Source organism: Sparus aurata, chromosome 2, assembly GCF_900880675.1.
Source record: "Sparus aurata chromosome 2, fSpaAur1.1, whole genome shotgun sequence".
Classification (NCBI taxonomy): Eukaryota; Metazoa; Chordata; class Actinopteri; order Spariformes; family Sparidae; genus Sparus; species Sparus aurata.
Window position 1 is genome coordinate 13,533,868 of NC_044188.1, and position 19,453 is coordinate 13,553,320.

General features: G+C 43.6%; 1 protein-coding gene and 2 long non-coding RNA genes across 4 annotated transcripts in view; 2 read left to right on the forward strand and 1 right to left on the reverse strand.

Moving 5' to 3' along the window:
• Positions 1–19,453, forward strand: part of schip1 (schwannomin interacting protein 1) — a 243,300-nt gene that overhangs the window by 50,588 nt on the left and 173,259 nt on the right. The window lies entirely within an intron of this gene.
• On the forward strand, positions 15,270–17,808 carry LOC115597015 (uncharacterized). The gene is made up of 3 exons (XR_003986993.1): positions 15,270–15,842; positions 16,762–16,912; positions 17,093–17,808. It is a non-coding gene; the product is annotated as an uncharacterized LOC115597015 (long non-coding RNA).
• Positions 17,010–19,026, reverse strand: LOC115597020 (uncharacterized). The gene is made up of 3 exons (XR_003986995.1): positions 18,897–19,026; positions 18,107–18,242; positions 17,010–17,412 (listed from the first exon to the last, which is right to left on the reverse strand). It is a non-coding gene; the product is annotated as an uncharacterized LOC115597020 (long non-coding RNA).

Consider the following 19,453-nt stretch of genomic DNA (forward strand, 5'->3'; position numbering starts at 1 on the left):
GGGAGAAATAGACTGTATATGTGTGTAAACAGGAGTGAAGTGCATGTATACAAGTCAAGTCAGGTCCACATAGTAAAAATGGCAAAGAGTCTGAGAGTGCTGCAAACATTTTTCTTTTGGGTTAGGGTTACAAACATGCAAACTTGTGTTGGTTAATACAAGCGCAACACTCGCATTAAATTCAACTGGAGTGATGTTACTGAACAAGAAGTGAGGTTCACTCTCATTTCAGCTTTCCTTTGGTCTCTATCAGCTCCTCAGGGAGATGTTTCTCTCTGGAGATGCTCCACTGTTTACCGGCTGATCAGTCAATTCATCTCAGTTTTTAGCTACCTGCTTCATCTGAAAGAGTTTTTTAGCGGTGAAGCAAAGTGGTTCAGGCCGGAAAAACTGAAACAATGAGCCTAAAGATGTCTCTTTAAACAGATAAATGCATATGGATGCCTAATGTGAAGGAAATGGACAAGATTTTGGTATCGGAAGCGTTTTGACCAATCAGGTTTGAGTGGACTTCACTTGCATTCAGGTGAAAAGTCTGTGTTGAGAGCAGAGGAGGCAAGACACGTTGGTCGAAATGCACCTTCTGATCTACGGCTATCTTCTGATAATAATTTAGCTTTTTTAGTTAAAAAAAACAAACAAAGAACTGGCTACTTGTGAAGCAATATCATAGATAGTGTCTTTCAACCAGAACCTTGAACGACACTTTTTTTTCCCCCATATTATAAAATCAGTTTTAACAAAAGATCACATTACACATACAGCACGTGTGGTGACGTGTGGCGTCTCCGGGCGACTTTTTCGATACTCAATAGTATTGGAGTTTGGTATTTCAGCCCAAGTCGCATCTCAAGTTGCTTATCAGAATGTAAACACTGAAGTGGAAGTGTTGGCCCAGATACCCGTGATCTGGATATCTGCTGCCCCCAGCGGCTTCATCACCGTCACAAGGTAGCAAATGGTTTTTGAGATTGGAAGGAGATATAATCCACGGGAGAGCTGGGAAAAGCTGTAGAGTAGAGATTACAATACTCTGTGGTTTTGTTTCTCTCTCTCTATCTTTGACCGCTGATGATGTAAAAACATTGACTAGGTGCAGCTCTCCAGGAATGATTTGAATGATTTAGGCCTTTCATTAGTCCTCAGTGGGCTCTGCAAATATATTTCTGTGACATTGTAAGTATTTTACTTTTATATTGTCTGTAGGAGCAAGAGAATTAAAGAGTGAGATTTATCGATATGTGCCTGCATCCAAGTCCGGAGCATTACTTCACTGGGCGCATGCCTGGTCATGTGTCTGATCCTGACGTACGCTGCCTGATATATGACTTGCTAAATGCAGCAGCGTGTGTTGCTGTAAATAACTGGCAGGCTATTACAAAAGGTTGAACAACTGTGGACTCAGGCACGTGGACGAACACAAGAACCACCTTGATGTGGTGCATTCGCGCTCGCAGGTACATAGACAGATGGCCAGATGGACAGACGCAAGCTGTTAAACACCCTCACCCCTCCTCCCCCACTCAGCCGGGAGGAGATTTGATGTGGTTTGATAGCCACTTGGAGTCAGATACCCTCCCCTAACAGGCAGCCTATTGCGAGAGCCCACTTCTGCCCCCCCTCCCTAATGCAGAAATGATTGGCACTCCGATGCGATTACCTCTCCCCGGTATTCTATTAAAATCACTGCTCTCCGAAAGAATCATAAAAAAACAAATGTTGAGGGGAAAAGGCAGCACTTACCCCGGGTGACTGCTGCCTCCTCCCCTCCCTCCCTCTCACTCTGCTCTCGCATTCAAACTCAACTCTGCTGGTTCTGTAAAGAGAAGGGTGATTAAAGTTGACCTTCACCTGTACGGACTCGCACATGGATGTGTTTACGGGCACGGATGCTGGCACGCACGCACACATCGAGAGCAAACAGGGGGAAAATAACATATTTACAAACCACACATTGTAATCTCAAGTAATTCTGTTTTATTGGGCAACAAAGATGCATGGTGTATTATTTATAATATCATGTTTCACAGTAATTGGCAAAGTAAAGATTTGCCCAATCCAAACAGCTGGTCTATCCTAATTATGTTCTTCAGTTGGTTTTGGTGATTGTTCCTTTATTTCACAAAATAATGAGCAAATACATTCATTTGTAAGGAAACATTGTGGGAAACTGGACCTTTTTCAGACTGATACTGCTGCTTTTGTGGTCGGTCAAACCTTGTGTCAGTCACAAAATTGTTAGTGTGACTCTGAGATGGTAGGGTTGTTGAGTCGTTCTTTTCTTGAAGAGCGGCAGTTGTTAAACTTTTTCTACATTATACATACATTCTTTTTCTACATTGGATTGAAGATTTTTACCCAGGGTCCTCCATCTGATAATCATTACATTACGATACTGATACACCTGTGGTATATAATAGGTAATATGAGCTGACTAATATATTTTTTGAGCTCCTATAAGAACATGACAGAAGGTCCAATGGACTCTGGTCCCCTGTGTTTGCCAGCTTTCCATATATGCTCTCCCAGGGTTTCCATAGGCTTGTTCTAGGTCTACACAATAGGAGGGCAAATGTGTTTTAAAAGGATAAGGAACACACTCCTTTAACACAACCTAGATTTAAGTCCTCAGGAAGCGCGGCAGGTTTTTGAAGCCACTTTTCGTAGAACCCAACCATGTAATTACGTCACATGATGCACTGGGGGCCCAAAAACTCTTGAAAGAAGTAGCTGTAACACTGTGGATGATCGTTTAAAGAGCGTCACAACCTCCACAACATGACTCGTTTCACTGTCATTATTTGAGCCTTTCGGTCCGATAACACTTGGAAAGTCAAGAAGAGCCAGACGCTTAAATCCCAGTCTATTTCAGTGAGCCCGGTGCTAAACCAGAAGTTAGTTAGCTAGGCTTGTTTGATGGAAGTTACTAGTGCGCAAGCTAGCCTGGCTTCGTCTGTACTCGTTGTTTTGACTTCCTGGTTTTTGTACAGATTAAACGAACAGGATTTGTTGTGTTAATTAGTGAGCTTTAGAGGTGCTGATAGACAGATTCTCTTACTTTTGGGGTGGAGACAGATCTGTTTTCTCCCTGTTTCCTGTCTTTGTGGCTAAGCTAAGTTAGCTGACTTGTGACTGTAGCTTCACGCTTAGTACACACATGAAAAAGGTGTCATTCTTGTAATGAAACTCTTCTCATGCTATAATGTTCATAATTTTCAGCATTACAGCTCTTACTAGAATAATGTTTAAAATTCAGAACAAATTAGACATTAATTTCATAATTTTTCCATCAAATTAGCAATTTTATGCATGCAGAGAAAAGCAGTCTGTGGGGTTTGATGTGACGGCACTCTTTATTTTATCATGTGTGTTAGTGTGTGTGGATGTGCGTGTGGGTGTGTGTTTTAGCAGGCAGCGATCATGTGCTTCACCACCAGATTTTAGCTCTCTTCTCTCTTCTCTCTCTGCATCAGATATCTTTTCACATCTCTATTTTCCAGGACCTCACCACGTCATTTCTTCTCTTTACCACCCGCTTCTCTTTCTCCTTTTTCTCCTTTTTCTCTCACACACATCGACTCATCCCTCTCCTCCCTCTCTCCTCTCTCTCTCTCTGGGTGGAGGCCCAGTGGTAGTGGAACAGTGATTTATGTTGTATGGCTGTTTGCTCTAAATGGGATGTTTTATTCAGTGGTGGGAGGAAGTCACTGGCTTTGCTGCCGCTCTCCAGAGCCTTGCATTAAAAAACACGTAACACACACACACACACACGGTCTAAAAGGATGATTTACATTGATGTTTTCCTCTTACATTTTGAACACAGCAATAGAACAAGGGGGAGACAGAGAGACTGACGGAGATGAAGACAGAATGACAGGCACGTATGCAGCTGACAGAGTCAGACGCTGAAAAAGGCAACTTCTGTAATAACTGCCGAGTTAACTGTTGTGTGCGAGTGTGTGTTTGGAGTTGGAGTCAAGGTCACCCCACTGGGCTGCATTTCCCTCCCCGTTGTCAGACTCACAACGCTGACAGCTTCGCGTACGAGTTGCGAGCAGCAGAAATGGAAATTGGCCCCACTGCCTGTCTGTCTATCTTTCTCCGTGTCCGTCTGTTTTCTTTTTTGCTTTTCTGCATTTGCTTGTGTATCCAAATGTGTCGGCTGGAGCGGGTTTAAAAAAAAAAATGCAAGCTTGTGGATGTTGAATGCGGGTGTGTTTTGCGAGTTTTTGCGCTGGTGTGAATAATGCAGCAAGAATTAAATGGTGTGAATATTCATTAGCTGTGTACGAGTGACAGATACCCGTGTACCTGTCACTCAGGCTCTCAGGTGGGTACAGTGTGGACAACACACACACACGCACGCGTAATTCTTCAAAAGATTGTTGTGTTTACTGTAAGCCGCCTCTGCATTGCAATGTTTGTCCTGTTTGCATTCATATATTTACGCCAGTGCATTTTGACTTCACAACCGATGTGTTGTGTTTGCTTGAGGGCGGTAGGGTGGGTAGTGCTGATTTATGTATTGCACCTGTCCCTAAGAGTCATCATGTAGGCAGGATAGACTCCAGGTTGTCTCCGCCGTGTGTTTATGACCTCCGGTTGATGCCTTCGTGGCAGAGCTCCCAAACTCTGCTTTAATTCCGGCACGAGTCCTGCAGGAGAGACAGGTGCGCTAAACATGACTTATCCCTCATGTCCCCCCTACGACTGGAAACTAATTGAACCTGTGTGTGTGTGTTTGTGTTGTGTACTCCTGTGTGAGTGTTCCTTTTTGCACTTTCACACACACACACACACACACACACACACACACACATATATCCCCAGAACTAATTTCAACTTCATTCTCTCTCTGCGATTCCGGAGAGCAAAGACAAGTCACGCAATAGCTCAGCGTGGAGCCGTAAACATGGCAGGTGAAATGGGGCTCGGAGAGCATACAACTCTCCCTGAGCTCCCCGAAAATATTCAGATAGTTTTCATTTTCCACTAGATTGGCTCCGGGTGATGGCCGCTCCGAAGAGTGGAAGAGACCGGGAGACAGGAAAATATAAAATTAGGCGGGACGCCGTGCTGTTTGTGTTTAACATTACTATTATTCACGCCCTCGCCGAGGCTGAGAATAAGCAGATGGTTTACAGCGGGGTCGGTAACACATTTTTCCTCTAGCCGTCTTGCACGTCTCTCATCTCGTTTGCTTGTTTGTACATTACAGCTTGATTTGCGCTGATGCGCATTACCTGTGTGTTCACAGACCCTGAAGGGCAGAGTGACACCGTGTGAGGCGTGCTGGAATGAATAAATAGGGTCAGGGTGAGGAAGCAGGTGAGGATTTCATGGTTTTTGGGAAAATAATGGGGAGAAGGACAGAGTGTGTAGAGAAGAAAGTGAACAAAACCGGAAAAAGTTTGAAGGAAAGTGGAGGAGAAGATGCAGGAACGATAATTGGATGTTAGGAAATTGGAGGGATGGGCGCCTTGGCCTCCACTTTCAACTTTAGAGTCGACCTTTGGTGGAGGACAAACATCTTCTTTTTTTTTTTTTTTTTTTTTTTTTTTACAGTTTTTGAAAGCACCAGTTCTTCCAGGTCTTTCCTCTGTTTTCCATATGTCCTCTATTACTTTCCCTTCTCTTCTTTGTTCCCCCGACAGCTAAAAAGCATGTTTTGAATACGTGTGTATGTGTGCACATGCATGTGTTCGCATCGTCGCTGGTTTGCGACTCCGGCGTCGTTACAGCTCCTCCTGTAGAGATAAATCTAGTTACAGTGTAGCCGCGGGGTCGGAGAGCAGGGAGACGATCCCGCTATTAAAGCTACTAGCAGCAGACTATTTTTAGCTCAGGCAATCGCAGCACTCTCATTATTACTCAATAGGGTGGAGGAGCGCAACTCATGATCTCTCATCATCTGTTCTGCCTCCGGCTATAAATGCACACAATAATTTGCACGCACACACCGGCTTTTAGCACATACTGTAGCTGATTAGTTTAGCATTGTTACAAAAGTGAAATGAGAGGAGAGGAGCGGTTCTTCAGTGCCGACTGTAACACCTGTATCAATGCTGATGAAGCTCCTTAATTCTCTTTTAAATACTGACTGATACTCTTATTGTTTTCTCGGGAAATAAACAGCTGCTGTGAGGGAGAATATCTTGGGATTAGAGGAAATAATGATAAGCAGCAGCTGTTGAGGATTCTTTAGCCACAAGAGAAAAAAGGAGGGGAAGTGAATTTGTTTGTGATGAAAGCAAACGACTTCACCTGAGGATGTCTCTTGGCAGACATGATGACGTATAACACTGACATAACACTGTTTATTTCACTGAACTAAAGTTAGATTATTCTGTCTTTAACTTGAACGACACTCAAATCAATCATGAATTAAAGACCATAATTTGTTTTTTGATTATTTCTTTGTTTTTGTTTACTATTTTCTAAAGGTGTTTTCTTTCTAGGTATTTTTTTGTTTTAATTCACCTTCCAGTAGTTGATTAAATGTGACGACTCGTCAGGACTGTGGATGCACAATATTGGATTTTTTCATTTGGGCCGATACCGTCACTGATACTGACGTATGCATGTTTTTGTTTCCCACTAAACAGCGGCAACATCAAGTCTCTCCTGTAGTGAAATTAACATGCTGTGCTTCCTCTTATTGTGAAGGCCTCACTGGCAGATGCCGACAAACAACGCGTTACAAGAGAAACTCTACGTAGTCAGCGGTTCGCGTCACGTGCAGGTATTTGAAGGTCGTCTTATCTGCCTTTGATATCTGCACAAATGTTCACGCCAAGATATTAATGCGCGTCCTTCGCCAGCGCCATCTTCAAGACAATACGAGTCTTAATCCCATTATCAGGAGAACGCTTCCATTAATATTGCATCATGTAATTGGTGCACATCCGTCTCAAAAAGGACGGCGCTCAAACCTGTGAGGTGACATCACTCTGCAGCTCTGGAAAAACCATCTGTGTGGGGCTGCTGTATCTGCGCCCGGTCTGCTGATCTGCAGCGAGCGCGATGTGAGACTTTTTTAACCCACCTTCTGTAGGCAGCCGTCTCTACAATTTAGCACTGGAGGATTTAGATAGCAACACTTTTTAGATTAAAAAAACCTTAAGATCTTTGGATTTATCTGAGCAGTTCAGAGAAAAAAGAGAGAATCAGACGGAGAGAGATAATGAGAAAGGGAGCCGGGAGGAACGAGGAGCCCAGCTTCCCCCTCCTCTCTGCTCCCACTGTCATGCCCGTGTGTTTGTGGGTGTGTTGGACAGGCGGGATGGCTTGTTTATGGGCAGATTAATTGCTTTTATGGCCTTGTTTCTGCCTGTGAATGGTGCCGGGTGTTTTAATGAACACCCACGCTGCCTGCCTGCCTCGCCAGCCTGCCGCGCCATTCATGCTGCTGCTTTTCAGAGCGTAGCCGGGCTTTAGCTAGAGCCTGCCACAGCTAATGCATAACGCTCACTGCATGGCCCTGCACAGGTGGCTGAGCCCACTGCTGTGTGTGTGTGTGTGTGTGTGTGTGTGTGTGTGTGTGTGTGTGTGTGTGTGGCTGTGCACTTAGCCTTCCTAAGAGGCCCACCACAGGTGGGTGGTTCCACTCGAGGCCCACAGGGCTGAGGGCGAGCAACAGCTAACTGGACCGTGACTTTAATCATTTCCCGCTGAGCTGAGGAGAGGTAAGCCAGGCTTTCCGCGGTGTTAAGCCACGGTCATAGACACAAAGATGCTTCAAAAGACTTTCAGAGAAGCAGATGGAGTGATAGCTTTGAGAAAGAAGCGAGCGGGGCCGTTTAGTAAAGAGGTTGAAGGGAGCTAAGACTAGGTAAGCGCTTTTTCGCATAGCAGCTTTACATGGATCAATTAAAAAATCAAGTTCTCTCTCTGGTCCTCTTCCCTTCCTGTCGCACTCTATCACCTCTAATTATGCATCTCTTTCTCTTTTTAACCCCTGTTCCTCTCGCCCCCCCCCCCCCCTCATTAATCAGCTCTGCTGGCTTTCTCTTTCTTCTGGCTTTCTGTTTCATTAAGCCCTGAAACAGCAACAGACCACTGCTAATGGACAGTCTCAGCTCTAACTCACAACTCAAGCCTGGCTTTAATTGTTTATGTGTCTGTGTGTGTGTGTGTGGGTGTGTGTGTGTGTTTGTGTTTGGGTGTGTGTGTGTGTCTGTGTGTTGGTAATTTATTTCTGTTTCGTGTGAACTTGTGCACATGTAGTTTTATCACAAACACTGTAAAGAAGGAAAGGTTTCATGTTTAACTGGTCATTTGCGTGCAGTTTCAGGGTCAAATGAAAACAACAGGCGTGTGCACAGAAGCAACCATCAAATCGTGACGACCTTCATCCGACTTCTCGCACCTTCAGAGGTTTTTGCTCTAACAGTTTAGCATGTTAAAATCAATACAACACATCCTGTGTGGAAAAGTGTTCCGCAGCTTTTAGAGTGAGTATCAAGGCATGAAGTGACATCGCCCAGGTATCTTGGCTTTAAACAAAAAAACCTGTATATTAAAGTGGATTTTGGAGCATCTCTGTAGCCAAATGGCTGCATGATTGCAACTGTTGCCAGTTCAATTCCAGCCATAAACTTTAGCCTGTCGCACCCTGTCTCTTCCCAATGTCAAATGTCTCGCTGAGGTGACTGTGGGCTTCTACTGATAGTGGTGGTGTGTCAGGTTTTCTTTTAAGTGCTGGTGACACATGTGGTGTCAGGGTGAAACAGGAAAGACACATGCACAAACATTCATAGGTGCCAGATTGCTCTGAGTTGCTCTTCTGTTTGCTCGGTGCTCAAACCACATCGTGCTGCTGTGAGAGCGCACCGGCAGGGGAGGAGAAACACTACGGGCGCTATCCAAGCCGAGTTCACGGACCGAACGACGATACACTCATGGTTGTGTGCTCCCACATGGCAGCACGACTCTGCGTCAGTCATGCAGCTATGAATGATAACTTGTCCTGATCCATGAAGGCATACAAAGCCCCCACCAGAATAATCTGACAAGTCTTAGCAAGATTTAGCAAAATACAAATGGGAAGGATTCTGTGTTCTTCCATCTCGACCTTGCAACTAAATATCAGGATGATTTATTGATATTTGATTGTTCTTTTATAAACGTATGTCCTGGAGGATCTTTTGAGGTCAAATGGTACTTTTTAATGTTCTTTGGTTTGAAGGTGAATAAAGATTCTCTTTCTGAGCAGGCCTTGGTTTGAGTCCTTCCACCGAGAGCTCTGACATCTCATTTCCAAGAACTGTGGAAGGCTCAAATAAAGTTGAATACACTTTAACAAAGCTTGTTCGGATATGAAGTAAAGTTCCAAACAGGATCATATCACCCTAACCGAAAAGCCCCGGGGGCTCGTAATCCTTACTCGGCATTTCTTTTACAGCTCTTTCCACGACTGCCTTTACAGTCTTATTAAGCAACAATGCCGATCCCTCCGTTTGACCATAATGCCCAATAAAAAAATACTTTATCGTTGCATACATTTACCTTCAGATCTTTGCATATATATTGCTCTCCACCCAGCGGTGTAGTCGTTAGTGCGGCGGTGTTCTGCTCGGCTGCCTTGGAGGACAGGTAGTATTGAGTAGCGTTGTAAAAGGAGCTGCTTTACTGTGTGTTTGTTCTGGCATGTTAACGGCTCGCTTTACAGCTCTGATTATAGCCCACCAGGGGAGCCGGGAGTGCTAACTACACAGGGAGAATGCTGCAGGCAAAGAGGACAGGAAGAAGTGGTAATGTGCATTACCTCAGGCTGTGCATGCCTTCACAAGGACAATCAAAAAGATCCTCTTATGGGTACATTGTGCTCTCCTCTATTTTAGTACGGGCTGCCGAGGCCTCCTGAATAAAATGTTGGTAGTTAATGTTTCTGCGTATGTACGGATAAGATCACATGTGTACCATATGGACATTTTTTACGATATATGTCATATCATGTTCATATTACATGCTTATGACCTGATTCTCATACCAAGTGGTGGACGTAAGCTTAACTGACAAGCCAGTGACCGTAGTTCAAGACTGCGTTTCAACATTTGTAAGAGTCACGCCACTGGACATTTTAGATGAGGGACCACTGGTTTCAACATTTGTTAGCATGACACATTAAAGCAGGTATTTTTAAGCCAAAACATGTTCTTTTCTTAACCCAAACCAACCGCGAACCTCGCAACATAAAGATATATGCCAACATGCATCTGGTGCTGTAGCAAAGTTGAGGTCTGACTTCCTGTCACACAATGTGAGAAGACAGAACTTCAAAATTTAATTCAAACTATCATTCGATTGCACATGATGTGAACACATCTTTCTTTTATTATTATTCGCAGTGATTTCTTCTGTGAGCACCAAATCCTGTTACATAATTTCATTTCACAGATAAATTGATTTGTAATCCTGCTGCCACAAATCCCTCCCGCACGTTTTGACTTGAGACTGACGAGATTGATTGACAGAATTTTATTTTCACGTTTCTCCGTTTCTCTCAACTTTTACGAGACGTATTGATGAGACACACAAAATTGTAATTCACCATGGAAGACCAGTTTCTGCTCCGGCCTGACACCACACAGATGCTCATCCTGTTGCCTGGACAACCTGGGACCTCTGAAATATATGTGTGTGTGTGTGTGTGTGTGTGTGTGTATTCTTGTTTACCTCTGGCAGGTCCTCTCATCTCTAACAGCTGGCATGGCCCACAGACTGGCCCGTCTCCATAAGCTTGCTCCTTACTTTGATTATATTCAGACATCATGTTCTTGTTAAGCACCAAAAACCGACAGAAGAATGAGAGTCTATTAGAGCCATTCATGACCCATCACCCTTCTTGTCCTTCAACCCACTCTAGTCATTATTATTAGTTGTGTCTTACAGCGGTGGTGTTTTGTGCCTTCTCTCCCGGCCCTTTATTAGCCTGTGTGACTGTCTTTAGGTTTTCTCCCTGCTCCAATTCCTCTTTCTCAGTATGCAGCTCCTCTCCTCTCCGTCTCTGACACTGTCAGTCATTAGCCTAACTCCCAGAGCAGAAAGGAGGACTCTCTCTCTTTCTCTCTCTCTCTCTCTCTTTCTCTTTCTCTCTCTCTCTCTGTCTGTGTGTGTGTGTTCGTGTGTGTGTGTGTGTGTGTGTGTGTGTGTAAAAGAGAGAGTGCCAGCCAGCTCTGATTGCAGGGTCACTCAGGGACGACATTGCCAGTGTCTGGACGCTAAATCCCGATGGACATTGGCAAAACTACACACAAGGCACACACACACACACACACACACGCGCTTACAGGTGCCAGAAGACACAGTGTCTGCCCAGGAATGGCTACTGATAACAGCACCTGTCCTCGGTTGCTATCACTCCCACACACACGCACACACACACACACACACACGCACACAACACAAGGTGTACTGACAGGTTCTGTGTCCCCATGGCGGAGTAGAGTGATGAGGATGTGAGTGTGATGGCAGAGATGGCGCCGGCTGGCTGGCTAGGCCAAAGGACCCCAGGGAGGTTTGACTGATAGAGGTTGCCTCTGAGCCCTCTGGATAGCAAAAGTGTGTGTGCATGTGTGTGCATGTGTGTGTGTGAGAGACAGAGAGAGAGAGAGAGAGAGAGAGAGGGTCTATATAGTGGGGCAGATGGTGTGATGATGTTTAAACCAGTTAGGTTACCATCAGTGAAGGAGCAGGTCATGACAGCTTTTTGGCTGAAAGGTAACAGGAAGGACTCCTCACCTCAAGGTTACACCATTATTGGGTTAGAGAACCTGGTCTCCACAGAAAGAATCCACATCGGGAGGGTTAATCAAGATTTAATTGGCTGATTGTCTTTGTTCGCTTGATGGTGGCTGACATGTTGTTTTTAGTTCCAGGTGGTGAACAAAAAAGTGGCGATGGAATGAAATTATAAACCCATTGACTGACAGTGTATTTTTCTTTTTATTTCCATTTTATTCTTCATTATTTGCCACCCATTCTTTATAATTATACTTCAGAACTCTCTAATTATCATACCATGCTAGAATTAAGAAGGACATATTCAACTTTTTACACTTTAAAGCTGAACTTTCTTTTTACATGAAAAAGGACTTAAACGATATTTAGAGCAATTGCTAATTAATGTTCTGTCATTGGGTGGGTGGCAGACAGAGCTGTCACTAGTCTGATAGGTGCTGTGATTCCTGGCCCCTTCAGCCTTCATGTAAAAAGTGTCATTGGGCAACATACTTGAACCACTGAACTGCACCCGGTGGCTCTTCCATCGGTGTGTGTGAATGGTCACCGCTTCTGATGAGCAGGTGGTGCTTTGCATGTTGCAGTCTGTGAAAGCGTGTGTGACTTTGAGTGGTCGGTATAACTAGAAAAGTGCCATATACAGCAAATACCATAACAAAACATAACGTATGAGCTCAGCGTGTGTTTTGGGCACCAATTGGTTCAGATAATTTGCGTACATTTAGGTAATAAGACTTACAAATAGGTGGTATAGGCGTGTGTTCATAGTTTGCATTGGGAAAATACGTGTACTGCATATCTGTGGAAGTGTGTGTGTGTTGTGTTTGATCCTCATTACACCGTCAGCTGATCTGAACCTGAAATGTCTGGTCTGACTTGGCCTGTTTAAGGGCATTAAAGGAGGAATTCGCGAGATTAAATGTAAAGCGATCCCCCCTCACATTACCTTCCTCTGCCTTCAGTTCATTTTGAAGCACTTACGTACATCGTCGCGTGTTGTCGGTCCGCGCCGCGCTAATGATCTACAATTATCTGGTTAATTGTAGATAAAAGAAATAAATAAATAAATAAGTGTGTGTGTGTGTTTGCATTCAGCTTTCAGTATAGGCTGTGCGCCAGACTTAATTGAGTTGATCAGGAAAACAAACACAGCTGGCCAGTGTTCTGCAGTGCTGGAAGACGGCAGAGTGACGACCCGGAATCCGTTTGCCAGCGCTTCACATCAGGAAGCTCATCAAGTATTGAAGAGGAAAAACCAACTTAGACTGAGAGACTGTGGAGGGAACACACAGGACAAACAAGAAGAGAGAGAGAGGGAGAGACGGGGGTGAAAAAGGAGGAGACGGGGAGGAAAACACGAGGACACGAGAACGTGGCGGGCGCTGAAGGAGAAGATAGCGACCTTAGAGAGCAACGGAGTTTGTAACATATAGCTCAGCGATGAGGGGAAACCGATTATGACTTTCTGTTTTGATAGGCTCTGAGGATGCGTGCATGTGTGTCTCCTCTCTTTGTCTGTCACTCTGTCCCATGAGCTGAGTTAAGGGGGCATTTAGAGGAGCAGGAGAGCTATTTAAATCATGTGTGTGAGTGTTAGTGTGTGTGTCGGCATCGGTCGGAGGTGCAGGAGGACAGATTTACGCCCCATGTACAGGAGAGATGAAGGCCATTTCCCAGGCAGGCCATTCCTCTCTTTTTTTTCCTGTTTCTCCGGCTCGGCTCAGCTGGCTGGCGTCGGTCCAGTTTAATTTCTTCCGAGCCCACGGGCCTGTTCTTTCACCTCCGCATCCCTTCCTTTCCCCGCCGCCAACAAAGAGCCCACTTTCATATTCTCTTCCTCTTCAACTCCCTCGCCGACTCTCAGCCGAATCAGCCTGTCCGCAAAGTGCCGTATCTTTATCTTCCCCCTGCCCTTTGTCCCCCGCAGCTGAGGTATCTAACCTTTCAGAGCGTCAATCACTCGGCCCCGCCCTCCCCCGTCTCCTGTGTTGTCTCTCCTCAATAACACAGCCATTTTCCTCCCCCACCTTTCTTCGCAAACTAGATGGGTCTCACAAGTTGATCCCGCTGTGAGGAGCACGTTGTTTTTGTTGCTTCTTTCGAGTCGTCTCGGGTTAAGTCCTCGTTGATAGGCCCATTAATAGAAAAATGTGATGTGCAGCCAGCTTTTAAAGCATTGTATTAACAAGACAATAAGAGAGGAGCGACACCACACACAACTGTGCGACAATAAAAAACGAATGATAAAAACAACTATGAGGCCGTAAAAAACAATAACACTGCAAGATATAAAAAACAATAAGCAGTATAAAAAGCCTGATATCATATCAGAAGTGAGGCGGCGTGAAGTGCAAATAAAAAGCAGAGCGGGCTGCTTCTGTTTGTCCGCGTTCAGCATATCGATGGATATACGATATATATACAAATCCAGCCTCTGAGGGGATCTGTAGGCCAGAGCACAGACCCCTCGCACAGAGATCGGTCAGGACAGTCTGAGATGAAAATACCTGGCTGTTTATCCGTAAGATCCATAACCGGCCCGACCCACATGTCCTGCTTGACACATCAACGAGTCAAACGTGTGAAGCCCATCTTCAACGGTCATATGTGCAAACCACCGATGCTAGAGAACGAGAAGCTTCTATCCAATATAGAAACACAGGTAGTCCTCAGAGCAGCACGGATATTAAAGCCGTTGATTTCACACAAGAGGAAGAGACACTGTTGTGTTTTCTGAGGTAGCATTTACCGGCATATTATCTTATGAACACAGTTTATATTCAGTGTAATTGTGGGATGAAGATGATTTTAAAATCAGTGTTTGGTGTCCTTCATTGTACAACATGCAGCTGTAAAGGGTGTGATGGTGACATAAACAGTGCAAGGTTCTTTTATTTATTTATTTATCATTCGACGGCACAATAAGTTTTGTAGAATAAGTTATAGTTATGAGTTACAAAAATAAACTATTATTACTATTATATTTGATTGAGGAGGATGAGATGAGGAGTTCCACAGCCTGAGGAAAGGAGCTGCTCTGTAGTCTGGATGAAGGAGGATGAACAGGCCGTGGCTAAGTTGACTTTTAGTATCCTTTAGGCTGTATTTAGGCACCTCTACTAACCAAAATCACTGATATTCTGTATAGGTACCAGTAACATTCTTGGTAGTTTTAGCGAGCTGCTGTGGAGCCTTCCTGTCCTGAGCCGTGCACAGATCACGCGACTTTGTGATGTTTCCAGTCAGGATGCTTTCTAAGACTCCTCTTTCAAATTTAACAAGGGGAATGAAATTTTAATCAGAAACAAAAATGTAATTTGTTCTTCAAAACACAGAGCTCCATTAAGCGTCTGGGTTTCAGCACCTCAACAATCAAATCAACAATCAGCTCCTCGGTTTGGTCGACACTGAGCAGTAGGTTTCTGTTAATGCAGCACACTGCAAGACTGTTGATTTCCTCCTGATATGAATAATAAATAAGGCAGGCCCAAAAATGCCTTTTTTCTGTTTATGTTAAGCCTTTTTAAAGGAGACATATTATGCAAAACTCACTTTTTCGTTGCTTTAGTGTGTGTATTTGCATATCTGGAGTGCCTCCCCACCCCTTAAGAATGATTTTTGACCACTAAGTCAATGTTTTGTAAACGGACGCAGTCAGAAAATGTGTCTCTAAAGGAGCCAGTTGGATTTCACCCGCGCTGTTACGTAACAGAGCGGGTGATTTGAATACTCCCACCCTCATGCTGGATATCTCCTCCCACATTACGCCGGCTACCTGAACGATGATCCGCCATTTTCTCGCCTCACTCGTACGCGACAGCCTGACCGCTACCATGTACAACCCGAAAGCCAAGCACTCCTGCTATGTCATGAGATGCATGGATACTCATGTTTCCCGCCATCGCTTCCCTACCAAAGAGGATATCAGAGCGAAGTGGCTAAATTTTATTTTTCAGGGAAACGTCCCAGCTTCAGTGAGCAAAAGTGTTTTTGTCTGTGCCAGTCACTTCACGCCGGACTGTTTCAGCAACCAGGGTCAGTATAAAGCTGGACTGGCAACGAGATTGTTCCTAGAAGATGGATCCATACCCACTGTCCGTGTAAGTATTTAAAAAAAACAGTTTCGTTTGTGTTACTTTGGCCGTTTAGCACATGAGCTAACGCTAACCGTTGATGTAGATATGAGGCTGAACTAACGTTAAGTTGCAACGTTGGGCTTACTGGTCATATGATTCACTGTAATGTTAATAAGCAGTCTTTTAAAACATGGCACTGAATTGAGAAAATGAATTAGGATATTCATATATGATCGCTTCTAATCGGCCGGTGAACAACTGCTCGGCCGTGAACATGCTAGCTAGCTAGCTGGCTAGCATGTTCAAGGCCGAGCAGCTAGCTAGCTAGCTCACCGTCCGCGAACAACTTCTCCGACGTGAATACGCATGGGAGACCGTCTCCTCCACATGCTCACGGCCGAGCAGACGGTATGAAATGGTCTCAGTTGTTCACGGACGGTGGGCTGCGTTAATTTATTATCATGTTGTACTAAAGGAGGCTAAAGACTTCCTTTGTGTTAGTATTCATGTAACTACGTGTGTAGTGTTAGCTGCTGGCATGAGAGACCCGATCTGAGAGTACCAAAACGTTATCTGCAGTAAAGCAATCACTACTTAGTTTTGGAGTCGGATACAGGGGTTCCCTGCCTGCTGTGCTACGATTAACGTTAGTTATATGCAGACACGGACACACAAAAGTTGCTTCGCAAATGTGTACGTTTTTGCTCACTTACTAAAATCTAATGTGAAATGAGGGATGTGCATGGGTTTGCTCGGATTGTGATTTGCCAGATTCTTCCTCATCAAATTGATTTTTTAATCATCATCAGAGGACATTTGAGTCCTGCATTTTTCTAAATACAGCTATTTATTTGAAAATAAATCACCATTTTCTGAATATTTTTTGCAATGTGTACAATGTGCTCGCATTCTTATTTAGCATTGTATTATTTTTCCTCCCAAGACTATACCTGGCAGCCCTGCACTTCAATGAAAATACAGACCGTCCACAGGCAACAACCTCAGCTGGTGAGCCACTGTTCAGGCTTCATTTCCAAAGTGGAAGAAAGGAGGAGAATACACAGCAAAGCCAGTGAAGGAGCAACCAACCTTTCGTAAGTTTTAAACCTTTTTATTGAAATCACACAGAAAAATGAAACAGACATTAAAAAATACTTGTAAAATAAATAAAATATAATTAACCAGTGTCTATGGCTTTTTCTAGTTTTGTTTTTAATAAATATACGATAAAACACGATAAAGTACGCACAATATTTCACTTTTTCTAATTGCAGATTAGGTGGATGACATCTTGGACCTGGTGTTTGAGAAGGTTTTTCAGGACCCTGGTTCATACGCAGATGAGGTTTTGAAGATCTCCATTCCTGAGGTGCTCTCTGCGCAGTTAGAAACGCTGGACAAGAAGGAGGTGATGGACCACTATGTGACAAGGTTCAGTCAAGGGCCGGTCTGAACCCCACGTAGATGCCTCGAGTGCCGGGGAACTCCATCCGTATACGCAGCACCACACAGCTGGGCAGTGCCACAAACTCTTCAGCCCAGAAAGCCCCAACACCAGCTCTCAAAGCTCCTATATGCCAAGTATCTGTAACGGCTGAACAGAGTGGATATATTTAGTTATACATTTATATTTAGACATAGTTTTTGATTTACCTTATTTTTTTGTAAATATTTATATTACCTACTGTTTAACAACAGGCAATAAAAACTACTTGTACATTCAGTAACTTTTTGAATAGTTGTGTGTTGTTTGCTGTACTTGTATTTATAAAATTATATAAGCTGTTTTCTGTACTTTCAGTGTTTGACATGTAGACATAAGAATTATGATCATCAAGAGACAGGTTCGTAGGAGTGGGATGAGTATCCAAAAGTACAAAACATAAATTCCTGCACAATATCTAATTTGTATTTCCACCATTTATGAGCAGCAAGATTGTCATAGACCTAGGTGTAGATGTTGCTAATAAACTGTGTTCTTGCAAATTGATTTTTTTGCAGAAATGTATCTTTCCTAGTGTTTGATATGTAACATTTTAACAATTGTCAAACTGCCTTTCAAAAAGAAAAATAAGCAATGTAACAAAGTGGAAAATTGAATTTATTTCATTACTCATATTTTTATTACAATAACAGAATTTATACCGTATATTACCAAATAATAGCCGGGTCTCAATTAAACGCCTGTCCAAAACAAAGGCCTGGTCTGTTAAGTGGTTGGAACAAACAAATAAACGCCCGGCTATTATTTGATATTTTACGGTATGCAAAAAAAAAAAAACACTTACTGTTCTATTCCCCTCAGACGTAAAGGCTCTGTAGATATTTAGTGCATTCTGAAGTTAGAATGCACACTGGTACGAGGCCAGGGTGGTCTGCCATGCAGGAAGGTGAGTTTTGAAGCTGATTTAGTCTTCTTATAACCTGTAAATGTGAAAGGTTAAGTGACGTTTGATGACTGATAATATGACTGAATAGTTACATTTTCATTCAACAAGCAGACATTCTCAGGCGCTGTATGCATTGTTATGCATCTAAACATAGGTACACACCTAAACCAGAGGGGAAAAAGGGAACATATCAGTTTAACGGTTTTTTTTATTTGAATATGTTTTTAGCAATAACGACTGGTCAGCATGTGCAACGATGTAACGTTATTAATTGGAATTAGTGCATTATGTTGAAACGCAGTACAAACGGATAAACAGACATTACTATGGGGGATACGGAGCTGGCAGACAGTCGCCCCAGCCCGCACACACGTGAAAAGTGTATGGCTGTGAGTTAGATGTCGGACAAAATAATGACGTAACAGTTAACATTATTATGGCGTAGCTGAGAATAAAAGTGCTACATTCCCACTCGTAGCTGCCGAAAAAACATTGCGGACTTGTGAAATTTACTCGTGTAACGGGAATAGCATGCTACTTATGTTTACTCAACACATCTAGATTTTTATAAGCAGTGAGTTACACATAGAGCGGTCAGCGGTCGACCGTATTTAGTGAGCGACCGTATTTACCGACGTACAAACATACACATTTTTAAGAAAAAAGTAAAATAAAGATCATAACTCACCATTCAGAAACGTCTTGTTGCAGTCTACATTGAGCAACTTATTCGCTAGCTCCTTCTTGTTCAGGGTCTGACTCTGGTTCAAACATTTAAGGTTGGACAGCAAAGTTTCCTCCTGCAGCCATGTTTCTCCCAGGGTTTCACGCTCAGTTGTTTCATGGTAGCATGAGCGTGCCGGCGTCGTCACACCTCCCGGAAGAAGTGGGTGGATTACCTGTGTCTCATTTGCATTAAAGAGACAGGCACTCAAAACCGACTGTTCTGAACAGGGCTGTTTTGCAGGGTTATTGAACAGTTATGAACTGCTATGTTGCGTCATCCTTATGGTATTTTGACCAAAGCATGTCACAGACATTTCATTAGGACACCAGGGAACTAGATTAACTTGTAGAAATAGGGTATAATATGACTCCTTTAAGCCTGTGTAAGCACATGGGCTAAATTCAATTATAACTGGGCACAGGCAGACTTGTGTTTTGTTATATTTCAGCTGGAATGCCACTTATATCCTGGCCCTTTTGTGCCCGGCATTATTCTTTAGAAATTGTCCTCTCTTTGGA